Here is a 17867-nt window from a genome sequence, read left to right on the forward strand (position 1 = left end):
AGAGGCCATAGAATGTATCTAGGGTATGATGTAAAGGACAATGGACTCTAATAATGTACACCGACACAAAGCACCGACACATGCACACACCTCACTTTAGATAAATAGCTAGAATATGCATGTTTAGATGTATGTTTAGGATTGTATGTTTAGATGAATGGTTAGGCTTTATACTTAGAAAAATCAATTTTCCAAAATATAAACAATATCACTCAAGCTTTTTTCTTAATAAACCTTGGGGTCCAAAACCCCATTGAATTTTCCTTTTATTTTCTTAATCAAAAATCCGATGAAAATAATCATACTTTGACTTTCTTTTGCAAATCACTAATCCAACCTCACAATTTCACAACCTTATGCCCTTGAGGCCTCTTTCTCTCATTCTTCAAAATTCCAATTTTCAAACTTAAAATCAACCAACAAAAACAAAAACATTTTTTGGAAGAGAACTACGGTGGATTTGATCCCTTAATCGGGTACGTAGGCAAGGAACAAAATTCCTTCAATTCAAATAAAATAAAAATCCAAAAACATTCTTCTCCCTCCAATTCTTCACTTAGAAACTCTTAGGTTTAATAAACACTTTCAAAATAGCATTTAAAAATAAAGCGCGCGCGTAGAAATTAAAGACGGTTCCTATAGGATACTATAGTCGTTATGGGTGCCTAACACCTTCCCGTAGCGAAAACAACTCCCGGACCTCGATTCTCAAGGGTTTTGCTTACTTTTTCCCTTCCCAAGAAAAAATAAGATATCACCGGTTAGAAAGGTTCAAACCTAATCAATGTTTGACACTCGAAAACCAAGATAAAATAATTGATTCCACTAATTTCCTTGCAAAGAGATTTTCTTAAGGCTAGGGTTTTGGTGAAGGAAACTTGGAGTTGTAATGGAGATGAGCAAGTAGGGATCAAGGTGTCTTGGTTTGTAAGAAAGAATAACAAGATTGAATGGTTTGAGCCAAGGAAAAACAAGTGATCAAGAGCTAGGGTTTTGAGGTGTGAAATGGAAGTGATGCTTGGAAGCTAAAGAATCTTGTGCAGCTTTGTTTGGGTGAGTTCCATAGCTAGTATTCCTTACCTTTGGGATTATGTTATGATTTGTGAGTATAATATGAAAACTTAGGGTTTTTATAAATAAGTTAGTTACCCTTTTCTTGCCTTTCTTACCAAACTTGTCAATACTTGACATATGAGTGTTTTACAAGTATTTTATGATCAAATATGTTCCAATATAATTAGAGACGCTTGGTTTGAGGTTTTTGGGTCAAAAATACCATTTTTGAGGGTTCTGGACTGTCATAACTCGCCACGGCAAGCTATTACTCGCCACAACGAGCAGAACGAAGCAAAATCAAGGTTCTGCTTGCCTCCCACACGCCATGGCGAGTAGGTACTCGCCTCCCCAGTAAAGTTGCTCGCCATGGCGAGCAGACTGTGTGGTTACACATGGTTTGCTCGCTTCAGGCAGCTTTGGCATGTTTTCGAATGGTTTTCTCTGTGCAGTCTTTTTATAAAAGTAAACCCTTCAAATCAAGGTCCTAATTGATAATCTTTAGAAAAGTTGTCTTGAGTAAAAAGCAAGAATTTGACAAGTTAACAAAGCATGGCAAACAAGAGAATAGTATGATAAGAATCGGGTAGCAAGTTAATCTTTTAAGGAAAGGGAAGGAATTTGAGCCTCGGTATAGTTATCGAGAACTAGATAGTCAAGCATAGATTAACTATTCACAAGTAAGATAAGCAAGCATTAAGTTACCTCTAGTTGGATCGTTTAAGGATCCGAGGTAAAGAGATAGAATGAGTAGATTTAACCTTCATACATGCATAAGACTAAGAATTATATGGTCAAGACCATTAATAAAGTAAAGGTGTCGTGTCTTTTGTATTCCTTCCAAGGTTGGATATAAAAGGTTCTCCAAGGGGAACGGGGTGAGCCGAAGGGACCCGCACGTCACTAAGGGAGTCTGGTACACCCTTGCTAGGCATTTTTACCCGTAGTAAGGGATTAACTTCCGGGGTTACTCCACTCGGGACTAATCCGTAAAATGAACTCAGATAATCATTGTTTGTTCGACGCTAACATAATGCATGAATGAATTTGACTATGCATAATTATTAGACATGTTTATGTTATGTCATAGAGCCTTGACGTAGGTCGTCAAGAATAGAAAGATAGCAAGAATCACCTTTTGTGATAAGATAAGATATGTTGTTAGATACAACGTATTTAAGCAAGTAGAAGCAAGTAAAGAAAGATATGCTGGTGACGATCTTAGGTCTCCCCTAATCGTCCGGTTTAGAATCGTGTCATGATTATGTTAAGCTTAGGCCTCGATACGTGGAGTGTATTCTTGGCATTGCGGTTCTAGAATCCCCTTAACCGCCATGACACGTATAAGAAGTGAAGCCTATAACAAGTTAAGAGGAGCCTACGACAGACCTAGTATGCATGACCGTCTAGGAAAGCAAGTCCCCACACACGTATAATCAACCGGCAGGTTGTATTGTAGACACGTGGTGACCGTAGGTTTTCCCCGTGGTTGCCTATAGCCTAGGATTAGGTGGAACTCACTGAGACATTATGTCTCATCCCAATCCTTATTTGTTTCAGATAAACAGGATGTTATGCAAGCTTGGAGCCGGATGGATGATTCAGCAAGATTATGTTCGTACCTCCGCATGATGTTATGGATATCAAGGATGCATTTTCTATGTTTGGACGAGATACTTTTGTATTTTCATTGTACAAACACAAATAGTTGAGTAAATATTCATTCGTATATATTTTATGTTGTATAATTTTAATGTATCCAATACTAAACTAATGCACATGCTAGACTTTCTAGATACGTCTAGTATGGGTGTTACATTTAACATCGAGAAATTAATAAAAATTGTCATATGTAGATGTCAGTAAAGTATAGGTTTATTACTTCTAAGGCTTTACCGATAGGTGAATACTGTTGGAACCCCTCACACTCGACAATATTCACGTATGTACTACCTCCGTTCCTAATTATAGGACCCTTTTGAGAAATTTTTTTGTCTCTTTTTATAAGACCCTTTTGGTATTTCCAAGTACATTAATTAATTCTTTACCAACATACCCCTATTTATTTATATCTTTTTCTTCAATCAACATTAAATATTACATTGAAAACATAAACTAACTCTCTCTTTTAAAGGATAAAATTGTAAAAACAATACTAATTACTAACAAATTTATTACACTTATCAATTTTCTTAATATGCATTATTTTTTCAAAAGGGTCTTATAATTAGGGACGGAGGTAGTAATTAAAATTGACCTAGAAAATAATGTTTGCTCCACATTTTAAGTTTCGGTGAAGAAATTGTTTATATTATGTTTATATATGTTGAATGATATTGATTGATATCAAATCTGAATGGTCAAGATGTTAGGGGATTATTAATGAGAGGCCACAATCATGTTTTATTTTAGTAGGAAACTCTTTGAGACAAGTAGGTCTCACCCCATTCTTTTTTCTTTTTTTTTTAACATGCAAAGGCTGTTGCGAATTTGAAGATTGGCATCTTGAAGAGTAGACTTCAAGACTAAATTTTTAGATTCATTTTTTTGTAAACGCAAAATACGACACCTTGCAATTATGTTTTAGGCAGGATTTAATGTCCCATGTAATTCAACTCATTTATTTTAATGGTCCAGAGTAAAGTACATCTTGTATAATATTCTTGAAAATTATACCAGTGTTATATCAATGATGTTGGTCATGTCTCACATGAAAAGAACAACAACACATTCTTGTGCTAGACTTTGAGGTGTTGGATGCCATTTTAACTCCGCTAATTTTGGTTTGTTCAAAAAAAAAAAACTCCGCTAAATCACCAAATTCTCTCTCGCAATCTTCCTTTTGCTGATAATGTCACACATTAATGGAACAACTCCACTCACAATGATAGCTACTAGAAAGTAAGCTTCCTCCGGTGTTTAGAAAACGGCTGAAGTAGAAGGAGAAAATAAAAGGAAGACAACAAAATCACTCGTGAGGCTGAAGGAGACATCAAGGGGAAAGAAGCATCAAAAGTGCAAGCATATTACTTCAAATCTTAACTATATCACTATATCACTTTAGAAATGAATTAAACACCAGCATCATAGTTAGAATTACTGTCCAACAGTAGGGATGTCAGTGGGTACCCATAAATACGGATGGTATGATACCCGTCCCCGTTCCATTGAATAAATAAGATATTCGTGCACGCCCCGTACTTTCGTGATACCCACTATGCGGGTACCCCGCGGGTATTGAGGTATCCATGTGTACCATTTTTTTTTTGTATAAATAATAACTTTTTTTTAATTACCGAAAAACTTTAACTTTTAAACATCCATACATAATACATTCAAAATTTCATAAATCATACATAATCCATAAAAATTTCATGATTCTAACATGATCCATAGGATATGTTTTTTGATATGAATGAAGTGGAATCGGTGAACTTAATAAGATGAATTAAAAAAAACTAAAAATAAAAATAGGTTATTAATGAGGAATCTTAGGTGGCCGGTAAAATTTCTTTCAATAAGGTAACAATTTTAAGTAATAATATAAGATACATAAAGATATTTTAATAATTTACTTAATTTAATAACGGTTATGGGTACCCGCGGGCATGAGTACAATCAAATCCGTGTCTGTATTCATATAATAATGAGTAGTCAAATACCCGTTTATTATACCTGTAGGTACCCGTTTAGCTACCCGTCTCGTGCCCATGACAGATTTTACCCACAGATACTCATGGCCATGGGTATTTTTGCCACCCCTATCCAACAGCTAACTCAAAATATGTTGAAGATCAAGATATGCTATAACTGAAACAAGTAGTTCAATTAATATATCTGGAAGAATCACATAATTGGATATATCATGAATGTATTTTTAATGCACTACTATTAAATATATGGATCATGTTAACTTGTGCCCTAAGGGCACATGTTAAGGAACCTAAAAATGAGCAACTTTGCATTGGAAAACATGATAATTTAACTTGTAAGAAGTTGATTGCACAACTTTTGATACGTATATTTCTATAAGGAAAATGTTAACGAGTGCCCCCGGGGCTGGTTAAGGAAGCTAAAAGAAGAAAGTGAAAGTCAAAAAAGACACTTTTTAATTTTTAATGCATTGATTACACAGCTTTCAAGACAAATATTACTATATTTGCTTCCTTAACCAGTGCACCGGGAGCACAGGTTAACAAGACTCTTTCTATAATTAGTTTCTTACCATGTGCCCTTGAAGGCACAAGTTTTTTTTGTACACACTTTATCCTTGTCTCATAACAAACAATTATCAATAATCTAAATATTGTTCTGTCAAAAAAAAAATCTAAATATTGTACACATATTTTTTAATAATGGTAGAGCAAAATAAAAATTATTCCAACTTCAAATTAATCAAAATTTAAGAAAATTTTAACTTTCTTTCAACTGCTTTAATCAAAATTAAGATTTCAACTATGGTTTCAACCAACGCTAGATTCACTCTATTTGACATAGTTTCGAATATTGAAGATAACAAAAAAAAAAAAACTTTAGTTTCCAAATACATAACCTTTTAAAAAAAACAATTTTTATTTTAAAAAAACTTTAGCTTTCCAAATACACATAATTAATTAGTTTATTGAAAACGATAAGAGTAATTGAGAAATGATATAATTGACAAATCTTGCCCTTAAAATACCAAAATGACAATTAAATATAAACGCTAAATTCGTAGTAAAGCGATACTTAAAAGGGAACAGAGGGAGTACTATTTAAATTTCCTTTTTTATTGTTATGCTATATAGTTATTTCCCCCATTTTTATTTGTCTGAATTGAAAGTTTTCAACGTCAAAAATTTTTCTGAATGTTTTTTACTCTATATGTTATAGGAAAATCGTGTAAATTTAATTTTTTTTTTCTAATTTTGAAATTATCAATTTATATATAAATTTCCTTAAATTAAGAATTTAATAAAAAGTTCATATCTAATACTATGCAATTAATAATTATTGAAAACTTAAAATACAAATAAAATCGGATTTGATTTAAATTACCTTTTATATTTTTTTGGGTGGTGTCCGAGGTTCGAACCCCGGACCTTGAATATATTATGCGTTGTCCTTTTTTTTGAGCTAAGCTCATATGGACATATTTTTATTCTACTTAGAACAGTTTTAAGCTATTTTTTTATTACACAATAAAGATATTAGTTATTTTTCCCATTTGAATTTGTTTGAATCCTTTGAATGTTTACAGTATACACAAGTTTACAGATTTGTACTCATTACGTAATATATAGTTTTTTTTAATGAAAGAAGGAATTACATTAATTTTTTTTCTAATTCCAAAACTACCTTTTATATTTAGTTACATTAACTAAGAATTTAATATATATTGAATGCCCAATACTCACTTGAATGGTAAATATTTTATAAATGGATAAGTTATTTATATGCTGAATATTTGATTTTTTTTTTAACAGAATGTTGAATATTTTTTATTGCTCTCATTTATTTCTTCCCTTTTCTCCCATAAAGGTTCATGAATTTCCTCATTGGCTGCACTATTTCATTGTGCGCATTAATTGATGACTTTAATTAAATGTTAAATAAAACTCATACTCCCTCCGATCCTATTTATAAGAGAAATTTTGGTCAACAAAAATTAATGTATTTGGTTAAAAAAGTGGACCAGATACATCCACTTTTGTTGACCCAAATTTCTCTTATAAATAGGACCGGAGGGAGTATTTAAAAACATGATCATGATTACAATTCACTATTCCTAACGTAAGCAACACTATATAGAGTTGAGATCAAATTGCATCGAAACTGTGACAGACATGTCTCATGACTTGATCATGCTAATTCTGCTGAGGTTACCAGTCATGTCTCTTTTACGTTTCAAGTGTGTTTGTAAGTTTTTTTTTCTCTTATCACTCAAACACACTTTGCAATTTCACATTTTGAAATTACTGCCGCACACAGTCCTAGAATTTTGTTCATATCAAATCCAGACCTTGAAACTCGATTTATCGATTTTGAAGCATCACTTAGCAATTATTATACTTCTACTTCACTGAACATTAATTTTATGCGTCCACGTCCTGATCCTCGTCGCCCTCCCCTAAATTGTAATTTTATTGAAACTAAATGTTCGTGTAGAGGGTTTATATTTTTGCACCATCCTTCAAAATTCTACCTATGGAATCCATCCACTAGAGTTCACAAACAAATACCTTTGTCTCCTGATGGTTCCTATTTAGGTTTGAAATCATGTTATCTATATGGTTTTGGGTATGACCCATCAACAGATGATTATTTGGTGGTTGTAATGTCATTTGACACAAGCTCCCATAATTTTTCATCGCATTTAGAGTTTTTCTCATTGAGAGATAATAGGTGGAATAAAATTGAGGGTACTCGCTTCTCTTACATGAATTCCTCTGTTGATTCCATGGTAGGTGTAACAGCCCGTTTTTCGCTAGATTTATTTTATTATTTATTTATGTGTGTTCTATGTGCTCTTATGTGATTAATTGTCTCTGTGTGTATTTTTGGTTGGGATTCGTAGAGTTCGGTGTTAGAAGGGTATTTTAGTCATTTTGGGCTTAGGGGCATTTTGGTCATTTTGAGGGCAGTGGCAATTTTGTAATTTTGCAGAAAGTTATTTTTAGTGCTTAGTGAGGGTTTTATTTTACTAATTGCTAGAGGGTGTAGTAATTATTTTATTTACCGTTAAGTGACCGTTAGTGTTATATTTTACCGGTAAGTGAGTAGTGACATTTTGAGTGTTAGAATAGAAATGGGTTAGGCCCATTAAGGTTTAAGAAATAAGCCCAATTGAGTAGAGCTAGTATATAAACTCTAGTTGTTGGTAAAACTAGGTTTTACAAACATTATTCATTTTCATTTCATTTGAGAAGAGAAGAGAAAGAGGCTAGAGGGAAGAACAAGGGTTAGAGCTTGAAGAGGGGATTCATCATCTAGGAACTCAATTGAAGCTTGGGTTAGAGATTCTTGGTGCTAGAGGTAAGGGGGTTAGGTTTCAACCATAATTCATCTTTTTCTTTTTTCTTTACCCATTTTTGTTAAATTGATGAGTTAAACCTAATTGTTGTAAAATTCGTGCATAATTGTTGTTGTTATGTTTGAGAACATGATTTATGTGATAATTGCATGTTAGTATGTGAATTAACATGTTCAAATGCATAGTTGTTGGTGTTTTGTGTTCTTGAGCAAGTTTGATGAGAATTGATGTTGTGATGTTGAATTATGCATGAATTTGTGTTCATTAGTTGTTGTTATTGATTTGGAACATGTTGTTGTTGAATTGGTACTTTGGGTATCAAGATTGGTGAATTAATGATGAGATTTGATATTGTTGTTGAAAGTTGAGAATGAATTGAGAAATTGGTGAATTTGATTATGTTGATGATTTAATTCCAAAACTTGTATGTGTTTAAGTGTATTGAACCTATTTTGACCAATAAACACTTTCTGGAACTTGTTTTGGTGATTTGGGGGATTGAAAATGGGATTTTGGGATGAATTTGGGTTAGAACCCGTAACTGAGTTCTGGGAATCTGATGTAGGACGCTTTCGCGTGCTTAGGACGCTTAAGCATCCCATCAGCGTCCCAGAAGCGTCCCAAAAGCGTGCTGTTCCAGGAGTTCTGGAACTAGGACGCTTAAGCGTGCAGAGGACGCTTTCGCGTCCTAGCCTCAGTTCAGCAAATTTTGATTTTTGTTTTCGAGCACTTGGGGACCAATCCGATACTTCTAAAATGTTTCTTTGGACTTAATTAACCTCTGTTTATGCCTTTAATCCTACTGGAACATGATTTGATTTGGTTTGGACTTGAATTTGTGAAAATCGTCTAACTTTTATTAAAACGGTTCGAACGTTGATTTTTCCGAAAACTCGTTTTTCTCCGGAATTTGAGGTGGGATTAAAGTTGTATATTGTTTATATGATTTCTAAAAATGGTTGTGATTGGTTCCATCAAGTTTGAACTTGTTTTGCTTCAAAAATGGAAAATTTTGTGAAAAGTGATAAAATGAGACGAACCTTGGGTTTTTCGTGAATTCGTCGCATTTGGCCGATGAAATGCTTATGTACCCTCTACTGCACACATATGTGAATTGTGAGAATACAAGACATAGGCAATTGAGCTTGTTACTTGGTTTTGACTCAAATGTTCAATTAATTTAATGTTGTGATTTTGAGAGACGAACTTGACTAAAGATGACTTTTGAGAATCAATTGACTGTGAATCCTTTATGGAAAGTTATTATATGTTATAGGGAGATGATTGGTGTTGTAATTATGTGACAACTATATGTTGTGTGATTTTTGGATGTGGTTGGTGATTGTATATATGATATGTAATGGTGAATTGTTAATGATTGCATATATACAAGTATTGGTGATGGTGAGGTGATTATTGTTTGTGTGAACATATGCATTGTAGTTGAGTCATATGTTCATGCATACATGACTGATGGTGGTGGATTATATATCCAATGGAGGTGATTACGATGTTTTTGTTGCATCAAAGGTGACGACCTTGAGGTGTTTTGGTACCACATGCATCTAGATGAGTCTAGAGACATTGCATAAACTGTTGGTGGATTGAATTTCATTAAGATGTGTTTGATGGTTGATTATTGCTAATTGTACTTGCGGATTGAATTGTTAATTGTTGATTGACAAGGTGAGGTTGTAATATGTGTAAGATACACTTGTGGATATGAACTTGATATAACGATATTGAATGATCTTGGATTATTACATTGTTGTGAATATTGTGGAACTATGTATGAATTGTCATTCTTTATCCTTGATTATATCTTTCATTTTCAAAGTTCTTATTAATCTTATATGGATTATGATGATGTAATGCTAACCCTCAGTGGTTTACCACCTACCTTTCTGTATGGACGGGTAGATGGAGTGCAGGATGCTTAGTGTTGCTTGTTGATGCCGAGGAGTGGAGTCCTCTTTTTCATGCAAGTGTCTAGATTAGGGCTCTGATCTAGGATAGTCTTTGCATGTTGTTATTTGACTTTATGTTTTGAAATTGTTGAGCTATTTTGTTATTTGGAGTTTGGAGAATACATATGTATTTTATTGGAGATCCAGATATGTCTATGAATTATATGTATATGTTCCGCTGCTATGTGATGTGACATGATCGTTATGCATGTATCAATTGTGGTTTATTTGGAGACGTAACATTTATTTCTAGGATATGGTTGTATATTCGCGCGTTTTAACGCTTATTAGAAATAGGGTGTTACAGTAGGGACTCTTTCTAATGGTGTTATTCATTGGTTGGCTATTCGTCATGATTTATCGATTAATGTTATCATTGCCTTTGATTTGATAGAAAGAAAACTTTTAGACCTGTCTTTGCCGGATGATCTTGAACATAATCCTATAGCTTGTGATTTGTGGGCCTTCGGTGAATTTCTGAGTGTATGGACTTTGGAGAATGACATAGTTGAAATATGGGTGATGAAAGAATACAAAGTGCATTCGTCTTGGACTAAGACTCTAGTTTTTTCTGTTGATGTCATTTCCACTCGTTATTTCTCTCCAATATGTTGTACAAAAAGTGGTGATATTATTGGAACAGGTGGTATAGCTGGATTGGTAAGGTATGATGAAAATAGACAGTTTTTAGAGCATTCATCCTATTGTGAAGAGGATTGTGGATCCCGAGTGGCTGTGTATTTAGAGTCTTTGCTTTCACTCCTTGGTGACAACGACCAAGATTAAGAAGATGACACAAACAAAAAGAATGAGGTGAGGTTATGAAATATTGTCTTTCCCATTTTCTTTATATTTATAAATAAATTGTATTATGTACTTTTGGATGGCTGCATTATGAGCTGATGTATTATGTCGTGAAATGTTTATTGGTCTACTATTTGTAGTAAGTTTGTTTAGAATGTTGTCAACTTTAATTGTTTGTGTGATTTATTGTTATTTATTCATGTCTAATTGGATTTAGTTCAAATGTTGTAGTCGCTGCCTACAATTGTTTTATATTGTAATTTATTTGATGAGTTTATGCGTGTTACTAAAATTCAAAACCACAAATACACGACTCTGGTTCAAAGCACTTCATTAGAAAATTTGTTCATTTCCACATATAATTTAAGGAAATAAAAGGTTTTGTTCTCTAATTTTATTGGAAGCTAATAAAACTATGACCCTTGCCATTTATCTATTTCAAACGAAAAAATATTGTTCAAGCAATTAACAAGTTAAAGTCTTAACACTTAATTCGGAATAAAGTTGATTTAGTGAGGGATAAAAGTAATTATCTACATAAACAAAGTAAAAATGCATCTATGGTGATGAGTCACTCTTAATTAAAAAAATCATGCATGTTAGACATATAACAAAAACAAAATAGCTTTTTGTTAAAATTCAACATATTTACATATCAATAAGAAATACTACTGGAGGGAAAATTCTTTTAAAACAAGAATAAAAATTTATCCTGTAGCTTTGTGTTCTCATCTAAAAACACAATGAACTTTGTGTTTTTTATTTACCTTGTAGCCAAGCAATCTTGGGGATCACACACAAGTTATCTCTTCTCGTCCTCTTGAATATCGATCACACACTAGTTTTTCTCTATTAGTCCTCTTCAACATCGATATATCTTTGGTCCAAAAAAAAATATCGATATATCTATAATACTATCTCATTCCCATTGGTAAGTCGTGGGGAGACTTGGTCGAACTTTCAACATATTATGACTCATTCATTCCTCTTAACCAATTTATAAGAGAGGTTCGATCGGACTTTAACATTACAAAGTTTGTATGTGAGGAATCATGTAAATCGACAAATCAAGACATCACATGAAGGATCAATGATATGAAATTAAAGATCAAGGGTTCTTAGAAGGTTGTTGAAGATAATACAAAGTGAAGAAAATTCATTTCAAGTTCATAGAAGTTTTCAGACAGAAGAACGATCGAAAACAAAACAAAAACACAAGAAATCGCACCTGAGGGGCTGTCTTTGTTTAGAAGTGTGACATGATTTGTCACTTAGTAACAACAAAAGAAATTGCATATGGAAGCTCAAAGTTGTTTTACAAAGGATAATAAGAATATAAAAGGGTGGCTTGAAAGACTCAAGGTACCAAAGAAAAAATTGTCTCTTGTGTAATATAAAATGACTGATCGTTTGTAAAGTACGGCTGCAAATTCAATCAAAAATAACATTCATATTGAACACTCATGATAGAAAGAATTGTATTAGTAGAATGGATGGAATATTTGGCTGTAAATCTCACCGATTATAATATTCAGAAAAGAGATGGCGACTAATATGAGTACCTTTAGTAGCAAGTGTAACGACAAGATATTTAGGATATTACTTATTTAATTGATTTATTATTTATTTAATTGTTTGATGCGTTTTTAATTGTTGGGCTATTTGGATTTTGGAGAAATTAATGATATTTTGGTAATTTGGATAGTGAAGGGTATTTAAGTAAATTATATGTGAAGGTTATTTTATAAGGTTAGTGGTAACTTTGTAAAATTACTAGAGTTGGGGTAAATAAATGGTCAAAAGGGAGAATTAAGTGAATCAGAAAGGTGAGAGAGTTAATTGTTAGTAAAAATAATTGAGCCCAATAGATAGTAAGCGAATTAAGCCCAAAAAGATGTGTATATATATATACTATATATAAAGAAAACTAACCCTTTCAGCCCTTTTGGGTTGAATTTTTTCTTCCAAAAATACCCTCAATTTTCAATACAAATAACACATATAACAAATAGTAGATAGAATAAATTTAAATATTAAAATAAAAATGTAACAAACACAACCGTTCAGTTTTTTCCTTTATCATTTAAAAAGTGTAACAAATGAACGTATATATATTTATTTTTTCATTATCTCAATTATACCTTTAAACAACAATTTTTTCTATAATAAAGATTGTTGTTGGTGTCATTAAAAAAAAAGAAATTAGATTATATATTTATGTTATATTGTTGGTTTTATTGAAATAGATAATCATGATTAGTTTAATTTGTTATAATTTGAAAGTATAAAACAGTTATTATATTTTTACTTTTAATCAAAATTAAAATTTCATAAAAAACATCGTTCATAATTTTCAACATTAGCGCAATAAAAAGAGCGGAAAGACTGGAACGTTAGTAAGACTAGAGAATAGTCATAACCCTAGATTTGGGATTCATTTGGTAAGTTCACTAGAAAGAGGGTAAAGCATAACCCTAGATTTGGGATTCATTTGGTAAGTTCACTAGAAAGAGGTAAAGTGAGGATATAGAGAAAATTGAGAGAGAAGAAGGAGGAAAGAGACCCAAGAGGAGAAAATGTAGAACAAGCTTGAAGATCAAGTACAGGGGAAGAATTGGGACCAAGGAAGCTAAAATATTTTTTTTTTTTTGAAAGAAGGAAGCTAAAATATTGAAACCTAAGGTATGGGTGTGAGGATCACTTTTCATAGAATTGATTGAGGATATGGGTAGAAACTTGGTTGTTGTTGTGTTTCATGAAAAATAGATTAATTATGTTAATTTCCGTGTGAAGGTGAGAAAAACACAAACTGTGTTAGCTTTTTCTTCTTTTTAAAACTAAGTCCAATGTTCAAAACCTGATAGAGTTCATAGTCTTGAGCAAAGTTCAGAGTCTTATCCAGCGGATAATGTAAAGAGATTGAGAGAAGATGTAACGTCCAATTTTAAAGTTTTAATTATTGAACGTTAACGGAAAATATCAAGAAATTTTTCTAGAGAAGTAGGTGAAAAATTAATTATAAATCCTTTGATAAACAAACTTCGTAAAATTCAAAATTCGTTATTATACATTCGAAATAAATCATAAATGGTTAATATACTCAAAACTGGGCATTTAGTAACTACTACCAAAATCAAAGTACTATCTAGGCATTTTGTCCTCTAATTCCCAAAATGTCAATCTAATCTAATGAAGTGACACTTCTAGAATGTCGAACTCCTCAGCTTTCGATGTCATCGGCAGTCTCCTTCTTAGTCTCTAAATTTGAAAACAACACTCTAATGAGATACGAAATCTCAGTGAATAATACACACAAGTTTTAAAAAAACGAGTATTGTTCTCAGCCGGCGCGGTAACTGGAAAAATCTACCATGATATCAGTTTACTTTCTAAAATAGTCTTTAAAATTATTCATAATTAATATAAATAAATCAATCAAAATATCATTATTATATGAAGCATTAGCTCATCTAATATGGGGTACAAGACCCATCCATATGGAACACATAACTCATCTTATGTGGAGTACAAGACTCATCTATATGGAGCACATAGCTCATCTGGGTAAGTAACTATGGAGTACAAGACTCATCCATATGGAGCACAAAGCTCATCTCATGTGGAGTAAAAACTCATCTATATGGAGCACATAGCTCATCTCATGTGGAGTACAAGACTCATCTATATGGAGCATATAGCTCATCCGGGTAAGTAACTATGGGGTACAGGACCCATCCATATGGAGCACAAAATTCATCTCATGTGGAGTTCATCTCATGTGGAGCACAAGACTCATCTGTATGGAGCACATAACTCATCTGGGTAAGTAATTGTGGAGTACAAGACTCATCTATATGGAGCACATAGCTCATCTGGGTAAGTAACTGTGGGATACAAAATCCATCTATATGGAGCACATAGCTCATCTGAACAAGTAACTGTGGTGTCAAAGACACATCCGTATGGAGCATAAAGCTCTTGTCATTCAAATATAGAATATACTATAACAACCATCTATTTAGCAGCAATTCATCAAAGAACGTGTGCATATATATACACGTTAATACAAGGTTGCCTTTTCATTCAAATAGGTTATAAATATGTATATAGTCAGTAATATATAAATGCAAAGAAACAATTATACTAATATATGAATCCAGTAAGATATAAGTTCACATATACATAGCAAATGCAGCACTTGCCTATATACGGTTCTGTCAAGAAGAAAAGAAGTATACATATGTATGCGGTGGATATACCTTTTAATATACTATAGATAGCAGCAAGGCCTTATGATTATCATATAAAGAAGAAGAATATATTTATAACAGCAACCTAAGTCGATCATAGCCTGTATAAAATCAATTCATAGTCAATCTTTTAAAGAGCATATCAGCACCTCGCCGTGATTCTCATAAAATCCTCCAATTAATAGGGTTAGGTTTTCATCAAATAAATCATTCAAATAAATTGTAATTCGCCTATAGTTTCCCTTGTTTTTTCTATGTGTGGCTATTAATAGGTAACTAACACACGGTTCCTTTGATGTTAATTTTAATTTTATAGTATAACAACTGTAGTTATCCATCCCTATAAGTAGAGCTGTCAAAACGGGCTACCCGGCCCGTTTCGGGCCGGCCCGATCGGGTTGCGGGCTTTTTAGGGCCAGGATGAAAAGCCCGGTATAAATACGGGCTGGAATAAAAGAGCCCGAGCCCGGCCCTATACGGGCTCCCGGGCTAACGGGCCAGCCCGTACGCACCCTTTTTTTAAAAAAAAAATTTAATGATCTAATTCCTAACAGAACTTGCACAAGCTAAAAAATCATAATCAAATTACAGAGCTATATGCACATAATTGCACAGTTTATAGCATATTCACAGAGCTATGAAACATGTAATTCCCATTCACAGTTCTGTTTTTTCTTTGTTTATGTTTTGTCTGGTTTATTTTCTTACTACTACTAATTCAAGACACTGTTTTTATTTACTATTTCAAGGATTGGAGACTTTTCTTTTTTTGTCTATTGTTTTTCTTACTTACGGTTTATGGATTAGCTGCGTACTTTATTAGTTCTTTGCTATATCTTGATGCATCAGTTTATGGAATATGCTATAAACTATTACTAAACTCAACACTGTTTATCCAAATACCTAATAGAATATATGTTGGACTTGGTTATAGTGTTAGATTTTTAGACTGAACACCAAACTGAACCTAACCTGTAATATTTTTCCCGGGCTGCTGGGTTACCCGTGGCCCTAACGGGCTAGCCCGGACGGGTAGCGGGCTTTTCCAGGCCGGGCTAAAAAGCCCGGAATTTATTTGGGCTGCAATTTTTAGGCCCAATCCCTACGTTTTATCCGGGCTTTCGGGCCGGCTCATTCGAGCCGACCCGTTTTGACAGCTCTACCTATAAGATAGCTGATTCAGTTTCATATAGTCTAGCTCCTACTACTAATTTTATTTATAGAACAAATTCTTAAAAAATAGCTATAATACAATAAATGTAAACTTAAGTTATCATACATTGTCTTGTGTTAATTAAGATCATCAATCTAATTAAATTTAATCTTTTAAAATTACTATCGTAATTTTTCAAAGTTTAATAATTTCTACTCCTTGGTTTTGGGATGTTACAGAAGAGAAAGATACAAAGCAATTATACAGGTTCCTTCCATGATCCGGAAGTAGTCCTGTCACCCTTGTACTTCCAAGGAGAGTTCACTAAAATCAATATCTAGTTACAATTGCTCAAGCACAAAAGCAAGAGACTTCAAACTACTCAAGCACAAAAGCAAGAGACTTCTAAACAAACACAATTACGACGAAAATGTTTGAGGTTGAACACTTGATATACAATCAGTGGTGTTCACAATACAAATCAGATACAGACTCTTTAAGACTCTAGAATTTCTAAGATATGAAAGTTGTTAAGAAATTCTAAGTGAACTTGATGTGAAATTTCAGTAGAGTTTTGGCACTTGTAAAATTGTTGTGAGTGTCATACAATCTTCAAGTCTTCACTCCTCTATATAGAGGTGTGAAAGAGACATCGTTGATTGCCACCACATCAAAAGAGTCGTTGTTGAAGCTTGATAATCACCAATGATATGTTGCTTGATTTTGTTATTGTACTAAAAAGGAACAATTTCAAATTCATTCCATGAATAGAGAATAACCAGCACAATCACAACTGTTTTCTTGTACTACTACAGACATGAGGAGTGGAGTAGTGGTTGTACAATTGTACTATGTCTTTTTCCTGCGCTCTTCAGTGGATATGCATCCAATGCCTTTTAATTCCTCTGAAATAGTCGTTGCTCTAGGCTTCCATTCCTTCTGCAATCATATGCATTCAGAATAACAACTTTTAACTAACTACAGCTTCCAGTCTGCAGACTTTGTTGAACTTCAGCTTCTGATGCTCTTCAGACTCTCAGAAGACATCAGTTTCTGATGGTCTTCATACGCTCTTTGTCTTCAGGCTCTGTCTTGAATCTTACAACACGAGCTTCCTTTTTGTAACTTCCATTGCTCTCATTTGTTCTTTCAGAACCTGTACTTGACTTATAATTTTTTGACTATGGTCCTGCACACTTGAACAAATATTAATATATCCAATTGACATTTTAATACCTTGTTATCATCAAAACTCAAAGGTGGGTAATGTTAACCACATTTTGTTCCAACAATCTCCCCCTTTTTGATGATGAAAAACACTAGTATTAAAGGTCAGTTGTTGTTAATTTAATTAACAAGTTTTCTTAAGGGTCTGAGGTTTGTAAACACTCCCTGAGTCAAATAGTGTTAACCTGTAATTTCGACATGATCGTTTAATATGATCAACATTTGTTTGACCTCGAACTTTGCAGGAATCGAAGGCTTTCTCATTTCAGCTTAAGGATTTCAACAAGATGACAAGCCTAGCGTGCATGGTTTGAAGTTCGACAGAGCAAGGCTGAAAGAGCGATCGCGTCAAAGTCAAGCATTCAAGGTGGGAAAACACGATTTCAAGCTCAAGAGCGGAT

At 33.3% G+C, this 17867-nt stretch overlaps 1 pseudogene; it reads left to right on the forward strand.

Annotated features, from left to right (window-relative positions):
• Positions 1-6878: 6878 nt before the first annotated feature.
• Positions 6879-10818, forward strand: LOC146916752 (F-box protein CPR1-like; annotated as a pseudogene).
• Positions 10819-17867: the final 7049 nt, after the last annotated feature.

Source organism: Medicago sativa, chromosome 6, assembly GCF_051527215.1.
Source record: "Medicago sativa cultivar Bolivia chromosome 6, Bolivia_mono, whole genome shotgun sequence".
Taxonomy (NCBI): Eukaryota; Viridiplantae; Streptophyta; class Magnoliopsida; order Fabales; family Fabaceae; genus Medicago; species Medicago sativa.